The 14,033-nt window shown below is 36.9% G+C and overlaps 1 protein-coding gene across 1 annotated transcript in view; it reads right to left on the bottom strand.

The window, feature by feature from the left end:
* Positions 1-5,803: 5,803 nt before the first annotated feature.
* Positions 5,804-14,033, bottom strand: part of LOC139745351 (alpha-N-acetylgalactosaminide alpha-2,6-sialyltransferase 3-like) — a 44,467-nt gene continuing 36,237 nt past the window's right edge. The window contains exon 7 of the transcript XR_011711886.1: positions 5,804-12,608. The gene's annotated coding sequence lies outside the window, so the exon portion shown is untranslated. The remainder of the gene's footprint in view (positions 12,609-14,033) is intronic.

Here is a 14,033-nt window from a genome sequence, read left to right as displayed (position 1 = left end):
ACAAACCTTTGTCGACGAAAAGTTGCCGATTGGTCACAAAATGGTCGTAGAAAGGTTGGCAAATAACTAACTGTCGCTGGGCGACATCTAGACGATTATAAGCGATTTGTGGTTTTTTTTTCAGTTAATTTCATTTATTCATTTCAGCACGGCACATATAAATTCAGCCAAACGGCTATTCTTCCTCATGTCCGTGCATCATGCATGAGGTAAAAATGACATAAACTTATTTCAAAGCATATACACATGTGCATGAAACATAATACAACATACAAATAGATGAAACAAATCAGAGAAAAAGTAACAAAAAATGAAGAAAAACAGATATTTACAAAATTGATATTACATGCTCGGTTTACTTGAAGAAAAAAAAAGGAGGTACAATATCATTGTGGTGTTGCCGATTGTAAATATTTACCACTGATCCTTTACTTATTTAACTGTAGTTAACCATAACTATGTATGAGATAACAATAGATAAATTTGTCAACTGAATATTTCATTGGTAAATCAGTGCTTGCTTATAGGGGAAATCCTGTCCAAATATAAGTTAGCCTGAAAAGAAAAAGTAAAATATTAGTTCAACGGTATAGATTTGATCGAAATCGGGTGAAAAATAAGGAAATTATGACGTTTTGAAGTTTCGCAATTTTTTTATTTTATTTTTTTTTTTTGGGGGGGGGGGGGTAACAGTTCTTAAACATCAATATGAATGTGCAAACGAAAAAGTGAGCATGTCATTCCCTGACAACATTATAGTTTGTACATAAAATTGTGAATTTCCAGTTTTTCGTTCCAACGCAGTTATGCTCGAGGCTCAAATTCTCGTATGTCTAACTGATCACTTTTCTGAAGTTATTCAACTAGGAATAACGTCATGTTTCAGACTTCAAGGACGGAAACATTGAATTTTCGTCATTTTTTCGTTCACGATCAATAGAAAATTGTGAGGATATGACATGGCTAGCTCACTCATTTGCATATTTATACCCACTGTAAAAGAACTGTTTTGGAAAAATTGTCAAAACTTCCTTATTTTTCATAGGATTTCAGTCATATTTTTGTCCCCGCCGAACGAGTTCGAGCAGGGGACTATGAAACGGGCTCCGTACGTGTGTGTATCCGTGTGTCCGTCTGTCCGTCCGTCCGTCTGTCTGTCTGTGCGTCCGTGTGTGATCAAAATGTTCAATTTGCTACTTCTCTGTCATTTATGAGCCAATTTTGATTCTGTTTGCTTTATATGATAGCACTACATGGGAGCTTTGAAACTTCTACACAGAATTTCAGTTGTGACCTTTGACCTTGACCTTTGACCTATATTGTACATTTTGCTTCAAAATGCTACTCCTTCGCCATTTCTAACCCGATTTCGATTCCGTTTGCTTTATGTGATGGCACTAGGTGAGGGCTTCAAAACTTGTACACAGAATTTTGACCTTTGACTTCTTTGACCTTTGACCTTGATTTTTTACCTTTATTGTACATTGGCTACAAAATGCTACTCCTTTGCCATTTCTAACCCGATTTCGATTCCGTTTGCTTTATGTGATGGCACTAGGTGAGGGCTTCAAAACTTCTACACAGAATTTTGACCTTTGACTTCTTTGACCTTTGACCTTGATTTTTGACCTGCATTGTACATTTTGCTACAAAATGCTACTCCTTTGCCATTTCTAACCCAATTTCATTTCCGTTTGCTTTATGTGATGATACTACAGTCTGTAGGTGAGGGCTTCAAAACTTCTACACAGAATTTTGACCCTTGACTTCTTTGACCTTTGACCTTGATTTTTGACCTATGTTGTACATTGGCTACAAAATGCTCCTCCTTTGCCATTTCTAACCCGATTTCGATTCCGTTTTCTTTATGTGATGGCACTAGGTGAGGGCTTCAAAACTTCTACACAGAATTTTGACCTTTGACTTCTTTGACCTTTGACCTTGATTTTTTACCTATATTGTACATTGGCTACAAAATGCTACTCCTTCGCCATTTCTAACCCGATTTCGATTCCGTTTGCTTTTTGTGATGGCACTAGGTGAGGGCTTCAAAACTTCTACACAGAATTTTGACCGTTGACTTCTTTGACCTTTGATCTTGATTTTTGACCTATATTGTACATTGGCTACAAAATGCTACTCCTTTGCCATTTCTAACCCGATTTCGATTCCGTTTGCTTTTTGTGATGGCACTAGGTGAGGGCTTCAAAACTTCTACACAGAATTTTGACCTTTGACTTCTTTGACCTTTGACCTTGATTTTTTTACCGATATTGTACATTTTGCTACTAAATGCTACTTCCGGCGGGGACATGTTTTACGCACCGCGTAATTTCTACTTTTCCTTGTTACCGTTGACCTCGGAAAATTTTACTCTTTTCTATCAGACTAACTTATATTTGGACTGGATTTCCTCTTTAATACTTTCTCTTAAAGGAGACCTCTGCCTGTGACTCCATTTTCTTAAACCTGATACATTGTATAACTATAATTATTATTAAAGGGCCATTATACACGATTTTCATGATTTCACATCATGTAGTACATAGATCGACAGCTCCATGTATATAGATTTGTGGAATTTATTGTGGTCCTTGAGCACAGGAACAATGCTCTCAAAAGTCTTATAAATAAATTACACTGAACAGTGTTGATGATATAGAGCCTCACATTATTTCAGAAGTGTAACAGTATAATTCCATTACAATATCTGTGTAGAATGTATACATGCCTTCTTCTCTTGTTCTGGTTCCTTGAGAGCCAACTCATGCATTCTAATGGTGAGAACTGTCATGTCACCATCCTTGTTCATTGCAATTTGTTGTAAATTTTGAAAATACCATCCTTGTTCATTACAATTTGTTGTAAATTTCAAACACATTCTTGTTAAAATAATGTGAAAGTCTAAAAATCATCCGGAGGTCTCCTTTAATTTGGTTTTGCCTTTAGGTCCTCTGTTTAGTGGTGAGCGAACCGGAGCGAACGAAGCGTTGAAATATGACTATTCAAGGTTCACCATGAATAACAATGTATGAAGCAGATCTCAAAAAGGCCCTCGCGGTATCGAGCTCGGCTGTGCTCGCTTTGCTCGCCCAACACACATTGGGCGTTTTCACATCAGCCCGATGTTTCGAAATAGCGCGCTATTTTCTGACTTGGGAAATTGGAAAATATCTCGAGCTTGGATTTTTATCGGGCTGATGTGAAAACGCCTATTGAGAGGCTTTGGCAACATGCTATTATTAATAAGTATTCAAAATGCCAAAGTCGGAAAGTTATCTGAAGGTCTCCATCATTGTTAATCAAGAGGCTTGTAAAAAATAATATTCCCATTCCACAGAGATTTTCTCTCATCGGTCACTCATCGGAAGCTAAGCTTCCGGCCACCTACTGAAGCGTATCAATTCGCAGTCCGATGAACTCGACTTGTGTGGGTCGACAATCGGGTCAATGTCAGACATGTCGGGTGGTGATCCGATGAGGCAAGATCGTCCGGTGAGGATCACACGGGACATTGCCTGACACTCACCTGATACTCATCTGATACTCGACCAACCAAGTCGGATTCATCAGGCACTTCGGAGGGTGGCCGGAAGCAACAATCTTTGCTTCCGATGAGTGACCGATGAGAATGGTAGTATTCATAGGGAAACTCAGATACTTGAGGTGTTGAGAAACAGTGCCATTAAAATAGTTCTCGGCCAAAATCTCTTATGGCATGCCATCTGTGCAGTGCACGAGACCAGAATGCTACATGTAGGCTTCGCCATCATTTTGTCTTTACCGTTTGACCATGAAAGTCCATGGTTTGACAACGGCCAAGTTATAGAAAGTTCACCAAAACGCTAGTGACAATAATGGTGTCATTACTCTATTGTAGTCTAATAGTGATCCTGCTCAATTTCCCTTTTGCAGTAATATCGATGTTGTGATTTTTAGGGGGATACAACACTTATAAAACGAGTACACGTAGTATAATAGCTTCCAGTGGACCTGTCAATTTTTAATGTACCTCGAACGATAATGAATAAATAATGAAGCACCGTTACAGGAAGGCATTTCGAAACAACTATCATTACCTTCTCATTAATACACAGTCTTGAGTTGGTATTTAGACCCAACAAATTGACTTCAAGCTTTTTTGAAATACAAACTGTACATGTAATTACATTTCTGCTGTGTCAAGCATTTCAATGCTATAATCCAATTTTGCATGACGTTATGATAAAGTAGCAAACTATCCGAGCACACTTGCGGCCGGACTTGATTATCACTGAGCCCAATACTACATCCAAAGACTACTAGCTGATAAAAGACCATACAAGAAAAGAGTTGATTTTTTTTTTCCACAGAAAGAACCCCCCCCCCTCCCACCCATCTGAAGTAAGCACATTTTTAATAGTGTCTGAGTAATGTCAATTCTTTCTTTTTTTCATCGTCTTCTTTTTTTATAATTCCTATTACTAGCTAACCTGCATGTATGACAAAGATGCAAATTCTACATGCATTGAAATACAGTGTATAAGCTTTCATATGAAGTTTGTTCGCAAAAACCGATAAGTCCATTTTTGAAGATTTTGAAGTATGATATCTGTCATAAAGTACAAAATAATACCTTTTAAAAGATATATTGGTCACTACATATGAAGGTACATTCTTAAAGTTATGGTCAAAAGAAGCAAAAATTTTCTTATTATTCGCTTTATTTTTCTTGACCTTTAATCGCAAATATCTCCAATTGGCAAATATGGACTTATCGGTTTTTGCAAACAAACTCTCCATATACAGTGTATCAGCAACCAGAGAGAGAGAGAGGGGGAAAAAATGTCTTTATGGGTTCTGTGTACTGTAGACCACCTTTTACACACAGCCAGTAGCAAGTTCATTCATTGTTCTCCACAAACTCAACATCCACCAAGATTTGGGACAAATGACACAGTAACAACCATTTTATGCATTATCCATTTTTATTAAGATTTTTAATCACCATCAGGCAAGAAGATTAAGTTGATGAACTAAGACATTTCAAAACACTTTGTACATGTACTTGTACCAGATCACATGCCATGGGAAACAATGTCAAAGACATAAACATACACACGAAACACAATTGTAATTTCCAGTACAAAGCAATCATATTTGTTGTTGCTTTGTTGTAAACCTTGACATGGATACATGCATAAAACTTACAAGGTTATAACTCTATATTAATCCACCATCCTTGGAGTGCATAACAAATAGACAAATGACCTGAGATAAGTAATGGTGAACAGTACTTCTGCTTTAAAATAGAAGCAAACACAGAATAAGTCATGCTTTAAAAGCCTTCTGGCTTAAGGACAGAAATAACATTTTATGAAGCAGTTAACAAGTGAATTGGTTACTACAAAAACAGCAACACAATACAGGATACTGCAGCAGTTTGGAGATGTAATAACAGAAACACATGATGACTTTTCTTCACATGAAAATATTGTGAAGCTTAATGCCTTTTATTACCTCCGCCAAGGGAGGAGGTTATGATTTCGTTACCGTTGGTTTGTTAGTTAGTTTGTCCGTGTGCAAAATAACTCAAAAAGTACTTAACGCATTGGGATGAAACTTGCAGGAAAGGTTGAGAATGACAGAAGTACCAAACGATTAACTTTTGGTAGTGATCCGAGAATTTTGGGGAATTTATGAAGGATTTTTGACATTTTGGCAGGTAGGGTTAATGAACTTTCACTTTTTCACTTTTTTGTCAATTATTGGGCAATACATTATGCATCAATATTTCTTTCTCAATTGATTTGTTCCCTTTAAAAAATGCATTAGGACCAGAGCTTGCTAACAAAATGGACAATTCAACTTTTTATATTATATATATATATTCCATTATTGTTCCTACACCACAGCTATTACTACAAACAAATGTATGATTTACGAACTATGAGACATACTGTATATCAATGAAGCACATATTTGGAAAAAAAAAAGAAATAGATAAAAATTCAGCCATTACACAATTGACATAACCATGAAAAATATGAGATGAGTAATCAGCATGTTAAGAAGTGATAGTTGAATTAAATCAACTGCTTGGTAAATGCAAGGAATCTAGAAGATAAGTAAAATGTTTATACAAAATGAGTACTTTAGAAATGTTTAAGAGTACATATTATACAAATGACACTGAATCCTCTTCTACAGCTCCTTTGCCAGGTTACATTTTGTCTAGCTTTAAATGTCATGTGTTCTGAATTGTACTAATGAAAAACTACCCCCTACTTATTTGTTCAGTCTTCCTATTAACAGAAGACCACATATCTTCATACTAGGCAGCCATCATGAATGAATCAGTCTTGTACTCCAAAGCATGAGGAGTTACTGGGAAAGGTTGAGACTCTTCACAAGTTCTTGCAACAAATGCTTTCTGTCAAGACTATCACATGACATCATTCTGGAGTCTCCTCTCAATCCTCATTCTCAATACTGTGATTACCTTTCAAGGAATGTCTAATCACATGTATTGGAATGAAAGAGGTCCAAAGGTCCCAGTGCTTAACCAATTGAGGACAGTATGATTTTGCTACAACATGCATTTCCCATAGACGCTTGCCCAAGCATACTTGGGACTACATGTAGTCCTCAACGGGTTAAGAACAGGTTGACATCATCAGATGTATCTCAGGGAATAAATTTATGAAGGTCAATTTACATATCTGATGGCATAATATCACTGCTCTGTCAGTTTGACGGTTTGTTTTGGGTGTTGTTGTTTTTTTACTAGTCCTCACTACAGTTTAGATTGACAGTAAAGAAGACTTGACATACATTGACAAAGGGTAGTGAACAGCAGTAAATGATGTCAATAAATGCTGGCAGGTAATTTCACACTTACTCTGGCCATCAGGGGAAAAAAAGTAATACAAACAAAATGAAGTAACTGTACCTTCCAAATTATTTGAAAGAATTAATCAAATTGATGCAAAGTTTAACAACACTTGGTGTATCATGGACGCAGGCATACAATGGACAATTGAAAACTGCTCATCTAACCTCACACACTAGGGTATGACTGCGAGTTGAACCCCCTTGCCTTGACTATGAAGGCATTGTGTAGGTAGGAGTGGCATTGTGTAGGTAGGAGTGGAATTCTAGCTCCCTACACCTCAGTGCACACATTGTCTGCTATTCAATTCACATCTTTATGTGATCTTTGAGAGGGGTCACATCGTCTAGAAGGTCTAAAGAGTAGACAATGCCATATTACTCACTGACCTATCTTGCATGGCTACTACTGTACAGCAATACATACTGCAGGCTAGAATGAACAGCTCAGAGCTCTCCCACAGACCACAGGACATGGGTACATCATCACAAACTACAGGACTGGCATAGACAGTACATGTATTTTCATAAGCTGGATATGGGAGAATATTATGCCACCATACAACTGTATGTAGACACCACTAAGCAGACTTGGATATTCCAGGCAAATGTCTCTATTAGATGAGATCTCCCAGCTGAGATCACAGAGTACATGTATATTGATGCATTACAGAGTAAACATATTACCAGTACTATCACTCAGAACACACATACTGGACAAAGAATCAAAGACTAAGACTAAGCATATGACTGCATCTGACTTTCAAAGAACAGATTTATGAAAGTTCTATTGGGTTTGAGTTCACTGTAAACATATATACACAAGTACAGACCAGTACACACCATTATTCAGACTGGATTGAAGGATGATCATGGATGAACAGCAGGGCAAATTATTCTTTTATGAGAAAAAAAAATGCATGTTTTTTTCACACACAGTAAATTTGCATTAGTCAAGCATGCTTTGTAAAGGAGAGATAGAAAAGACTTCACTTTCACAGTTTTGATAAAAAGATGGGAAAAAAGAAATACGGGTATATGTATTCACAAAGTGGATATTATAATATATCATATATGTGATCATACATCACAAAAGCAACAAAAACCGCATGCCACAATTTTACCTGAGGACTCAAAATGGGTGACATGGGTCAACCCCGTCAATCTTTAGCTTGTTTGTTTGTTTTTTTCTCCCTATTTTCTGAAAGAGCAATTCTTTTTCTATACTGTTCTGAAGTTTATGATCATGAGACACATGGAAAATTGCATATTGAGTTATATATAATGTTAAGGTTCAGAGTTTGCTCTTTCAGAATCTACCCAAAACTTAAAATCCATGTCTGACGACATTTTGGTGGTTTTGTAATGCAGGGTCACATATTGCACTCCTATATCATGTATCTCTTACATTATGTCAACACTTATAACTTATATTGGACAATGCTGTGCTACCATCACACAAGTACCATCACGTAACAACCAAATCTAAAATATGTGACAATTATGTACCTGCTTTGCAAAGGTACCTGGTACCTATCGTTAAAACTGAATCTCTCTTACCCATCAACTTCTGTAGCACAGCAAGATAAGATGGGGAACACAGAAAAGAAAAAAAAAAGGATCAAAGCTTTTATGCCGTGATCAGAAAATAAAAGGCTAAATCAACCACAGACATTTTTGACAGATTGGTTCCTCATCATTCAGGATGTGTAAGGATTCTTCTACTCCATAATCAGGCAAAGTAGCAAACACTGTGTGCTGTCATGATTTCTGTCCTAGTAATCCCCAGTCGGAACCAAAAGTTTAACAATCACATAGATTTCTGTCCTAGTAATCCCCAGTCTGAACCAAAGGTTTAATGGTTATTAGGTTTCTGTCCTAGTAATCCCAGTCTTAACCAAAGGTTTAATAGTCATTTACAATTCTATCAAGCGTCCACTTCAATTCACAGTTCACTCATACTAAACACTAACCACATTGTAAACCATATACAATGTAGCAAGTTCACTTTTGATACAGTCATTGAGTCCTTAGGGAATCAACCAGATTGGTACTATTATCTCCAACATCAATGTCACTTTACAGAACTCTGAGTAAGAGGATTTGATTTCACATCAAGAAATGTATTATTACACAATGGCTGCAGCAAGGAGGAAACCTAGGAAAGAAGAGGGGGTATCTGGCTGCCACACACTCAGGTTTACTTTGATCATACACGGCCCCTCAAGAACAAGAGGACATCCAATCTTATGAAAACGTGTACATCCTCTTAACTATCATACAGGCCTATGTTTACAAAATTGTTAAATGATAACAGAAAATATGAAACAAAAATGATTTGATGTGGCAGTACAAATTCATTAAAAACATTCACAACTGAAATGTGGAATATTAGCAAAGCATCATTGTTTGCAAAAGTGCTTGGCTTTTATCATGACTTCTTTTCAAAAACACAATTCCTTCCAAAGCAAAAGAGTAACCAAGCAACTTTCTATCATCACAACATTAAAATGAGATGTTGATCATTAATAATTGATGCTGCACTCTTAATTACAACCAAACATTTCCAACAAGAACACCATGTTAGTATTTCTTAGCTGAAATTAAACTCATTACACGTGTAGCTCATTTCTTCTACCAACATGTTTGAAGTTAAACTACAGAAAGGAAATCAACATTGATGGTACATATACGTTTAGGAACAAAGATATTTGTGTGGACAAAAACAAGAGAAGCATAGCATTTCAAGAGCGACAAAAATTTGGCAATATCTTTGAGAACTAGAAATATAACTGAAAGAGATTAATACCCTAACGTAACACTTCTCTTCTGGTACTCTGCCGTAAATGGATGAAAAACTAGAAATGTCGCTATGGTGACTGACGCCTCCGCCATTATGCATGATTCTCCTAATAGGTGTATAGTACAATGTCTTCACAATGTGTGATGACAGTTTCACATAACTGGCAAAATACTGAAATGACAGGTTTGTCAGAAATATCTTGAATTTTCACTTTCCTTGAACTGGGTTTGCTATAATTGTCTAAGAGCGCAGGTACACATATATTGGGGAATTTAGGATTTTTACTTGACTTCTGACCAACCCTTTCATAAGTTTATGCATTGAGTAATTTTCAAGGTATGAAGAAAGAGTGTAATTATGGTACAAAATATATATACAGTTGAACCTCTCTTATCCGGCCTCCCTTTATCTGGATCTCTCTATTATACGGACGCATTCTCGCCGTGATCTTTTTTAAAAATAATTACGGGAGGAAAGGGGGATTCCCAACTCCTTGAGAACTCCTACACAAACACACATGAATTACATATTACTTCCAACATGATTAACATACATTACATCAAATTTCCTTCCAAATTGCTTACCTTCAGACATTTTAACATCCCCAAACATCCCCAAATCATCGCAAGAACATGGACACAAGATTATGCGCTTGAGTCCTCTCACATGTAACAATGAAAAGGTTGCAGTATACACATTACTACATGTGGTACTACAATGGGCTACATCAGTACATGTGTATGTATATGCACATGTAATAGTCTCCCGTATCCGGCCAAATCCCTTATCCGGATGAGCCCCGGTCCCGACTTGTCCGGATACGAGAGGTTCAACTGTATATTTTTTTTGCATTTAAACCTGGACTTCGACCCTTAACCTTTGACCTTAATAGATTGGCTGGAAATTTCCCAGAGAATCTCCATTAGGTAATACATGTATATATTAAGTTTTAAAACTAATAATGCAAGCTTTTTTGCATATACTAGTATATGAGGGAAATAGTAAAATTTTGAGGAGTTGACCTTGACCTTTGACCCCTGGCTATTGACCCATGATCCCTACATTCCCTAGATAATCCCTGCCAGTCAGTACATGCGTATGTACCAAGTTCCATGAAGATATATTGAACCATTAGCGAGAAAAGTGATTATAACATTTCCACCTAACCTTTGACCTTTTGACCTTTGACCTTATGACATGAAACTCCCTCTGGAGAATCTTTAAGAAGGAGTACATGTTTACTCTAAGTTTCAAGAATATAAATTTGGGCATGGCATAGATATAGGGGAAATAACATTTCTAGCATTTGACCTTGACCTTTTGACCTTTGACCTCATACCAATGTCACTAAAATCTATTCAACTAACTGCCCCATCATACATCATCCTTGGACCAAGTTTGGTGAAAGCTGCTTCATCCAGTTTTGAGTTATCACGTAAACAGATAAATTTTAGGATTTGACCTTGATCTTTGACCTTTGACCTCTGTCCGATTTCACTCAAAAACTAATCAAGTAATTGTCTCATCATACATCATCCTCGGACAAAGTTTGGTGAAATTTGCTCGATCCAGTCTTGAGTTATCGCGTAAACGGATACAATTTCATGATTTGACCTTGACCTTTGACCTTTGGCCTTAGGCCGATTTCACCCAAAATCTAGTCGAGTAACTGCCCTATCATGCTTTATACATGGACCAAGTTTGGTAAAATTCTAGTCAATATTACTCAAGTTATCGCGTAAACGAATGCGGACGTACGTACGTACAGACGTACGTACGACGGACGGACGGACAACCCGAAAACACAATGCCTCCGGCACCACTTCGTGGCGGAGGCATTAATTAAAAAAAAGGTGTCTTACATATCACTACTTCGAGTCACATGTGTACCAATTTTTCTTTTTTCAAATTGCTTCACAGCTGGATGATTGTATCTGCTTTCTCCTGACTTGGGGCTGTAATGTGCTGCGACCATGGCAACATCCTTTCTGCTGCTCTTGAAAATAAGTCTAGCAAAATTTTACAACACAATCATCACATGTGCCAAATTTCTTATAAGAATCACCTTTTACCAAGTTCAACAAAAGTACCACATGTGATTTTAATCATTAAAAACTAACGAAGTTCCGTAAGTAAGGCTTTTTCTGATTTGGGGGCATACACATTGAATGCCGTCAAAACACAAATTTCTTAACTTGTTGAAATAGAGGAAACAAACTGGCTTTTTTTTTAAAAGAGTATCATATGAAGTATGTTAGTATAGAAAGATTTCAATCACACCTTTCAAACAATCCTGCAGACTCCAGCAATACATGTATTCTGCTAGAAAGACTCATTCTCACATAATATTAGGAAGCAGTCTAAATAACTGGAGCATACTCATATGAATATCTATGGAAGCCAGGGTAGTTTCCAAGGTAGAATCTATTTTATGTACCACACATGACTTCAGTGTTGGTCTCATGCCAATATCACCCTTGATACTCACGATAATCCCTTTGCAACACTCAAGACATAAATGACCACAGAATTTATACTACCAACTATGATTTCAACTAATTCTTGACCAGATTAATTTGTACAGCACTTCAGTTCATTCCATTCTTTTCCCATAGGCCAGGGTAAGGAACACAACTTGCGTCTTGCATCACTCTTCTTTTCTGTTACCAAAAAGTGTGGGTTAGAGTCTCATGTTAAATTCATATCAATTTAACTTGCTGACACCTAATTCAAACTCTCCACCATGTCACAGTTTATCTGAGTACTGAACCACTGGCTACAAACTTGATGTGGTCTCTACTCCTCTCATGACTTAACTTTCAACACAGGTCCCTTGGACCAGGGAGGTGGGAAGAGACATCCCACCTCACTGCTTGGACACTCTTTGCTACTGGATTCTGACTGGTCTCGATCTAGGGGCAGCATTTGGGCCATTCTGTGTGCAAGAAAGGCATATAGTTCTGATTCTTTATTCTTGCTCATGCAAACTATTACAAAATACAGGGTGTGAGAGACAGAGGAAGTACATCTTATAACACCAAAATATTAAATGAAAACAAAACTGAAAAAAATAATAACATAAAAACAAACAAAAAACAAAAAAAGGCATGCAACTATTTTTTCATGGAATGTACTAATCACAACAGTCGCTGGAAACATCCCAAATCATTAACATATGAATACTTGGCAAGTTCAATCAATCGTTTTTTTAAATGTCTTCCAAATGTTCTATGTACTAACACCTTGCAGTGGTGCAACCTGGCAATCAGCTCCATGTTGTCCCCTATTATGACATCACAATATGCTTACACCTTTATCATTAAACTTTTGGTAGTTTGACATGTGATCTGTCTACTCAGAGAACACAAGATTTACAGTTTCATGTTGGTAACATACTGAAGGTTTGAGCATGACAAGTTTTATTGCTATTTTCTTTCCTCTTCTTGTTGTAAAACACCTGAGGGGTGCTGTAAACCCACTTCCCTGCTTCTCAGGACAACTAAAACTAACTGTCAGGCAAGTGAAGCAAAGGGATACATGTCTGTTAACCCTTTAAAGATGGACTGGTTTGCTATAACACACATTTTCCTTAGACACCTGCCTGAGTTTTAATACTCAGGACTACTCTTTAACAGGCTAAATGCAGAGGGCCCTTGCCTGAATGCCCATCTGGTCAAGTGCATGAAATAAACATACTTTTTTAATGCCCTGCATGTTGTGATAGCTGTCACACTCAACAAACAAAGCTTTACACCAAAGTTAAAGCCAATGAACAACAAAGTGGTGCCTTTAGGAACTGAAACCAAAATGAATATACCAGTTACAAGTATTTTTTTTAATTCTAACTGAAGTGTTGTTTTCAAATTTATATTTGGAGAGTAAGAGCACTAACAATGATTCACTGTCAGTACCAACAACTCTGTCAGTGCACATAGGTTGAAGGACACTATGCACTTCACATACTATCTGTATCACACAATGTGTTACTGTATGCATGCAGAAAGTAGAGTTGCAGTCAACATCATTGCTTCAAAAAAGAGCAATGGTGTTCACATACCTACATTACATATAGCTTGAGGTTTGTTCATTGCACAACAGTCTGACATCTATGTTTACATTGGATGGATTTCTCTGTGTCTACATATGATTAAGACTTGAATGAACCATTAAACTGACAATTAGTACACAATTCAATGAACAGGTTCATCTAATGTTACATTACTTGCATATAAACATCAAAAATACATTCCAATAGGAAAAATGATATTTTCATCTTTACCCTGTGGTTACTTGCAATTCAGAAGAAGGAAAACGAGAAAAATCATGACCTTTTGATGAATTATTGTCCAATCAAAAGCCT

Source organism: Diadema antillarum, unplaced genomic scaffold (genome assembly GCF_040938485.1).
Source record: "Diadema antillarum isolate AM-2024a unplaced genomic scaffold, OU_Dant_1.0 seq00001256_RagTag, whole genome shotgun sequence".
NCBI classification, from domain to species: Eukaryota; Metazoa; Echinodermata; class Echinoidea; order Diadematoida; family Diadematidae; genus Diadema; species Diadema antillarum.
The sequence above is the reverse complement of the archived record's forward strand: the minus strand, read 5'-3'. Positions and strand labels throughout refer to the sequence as shown.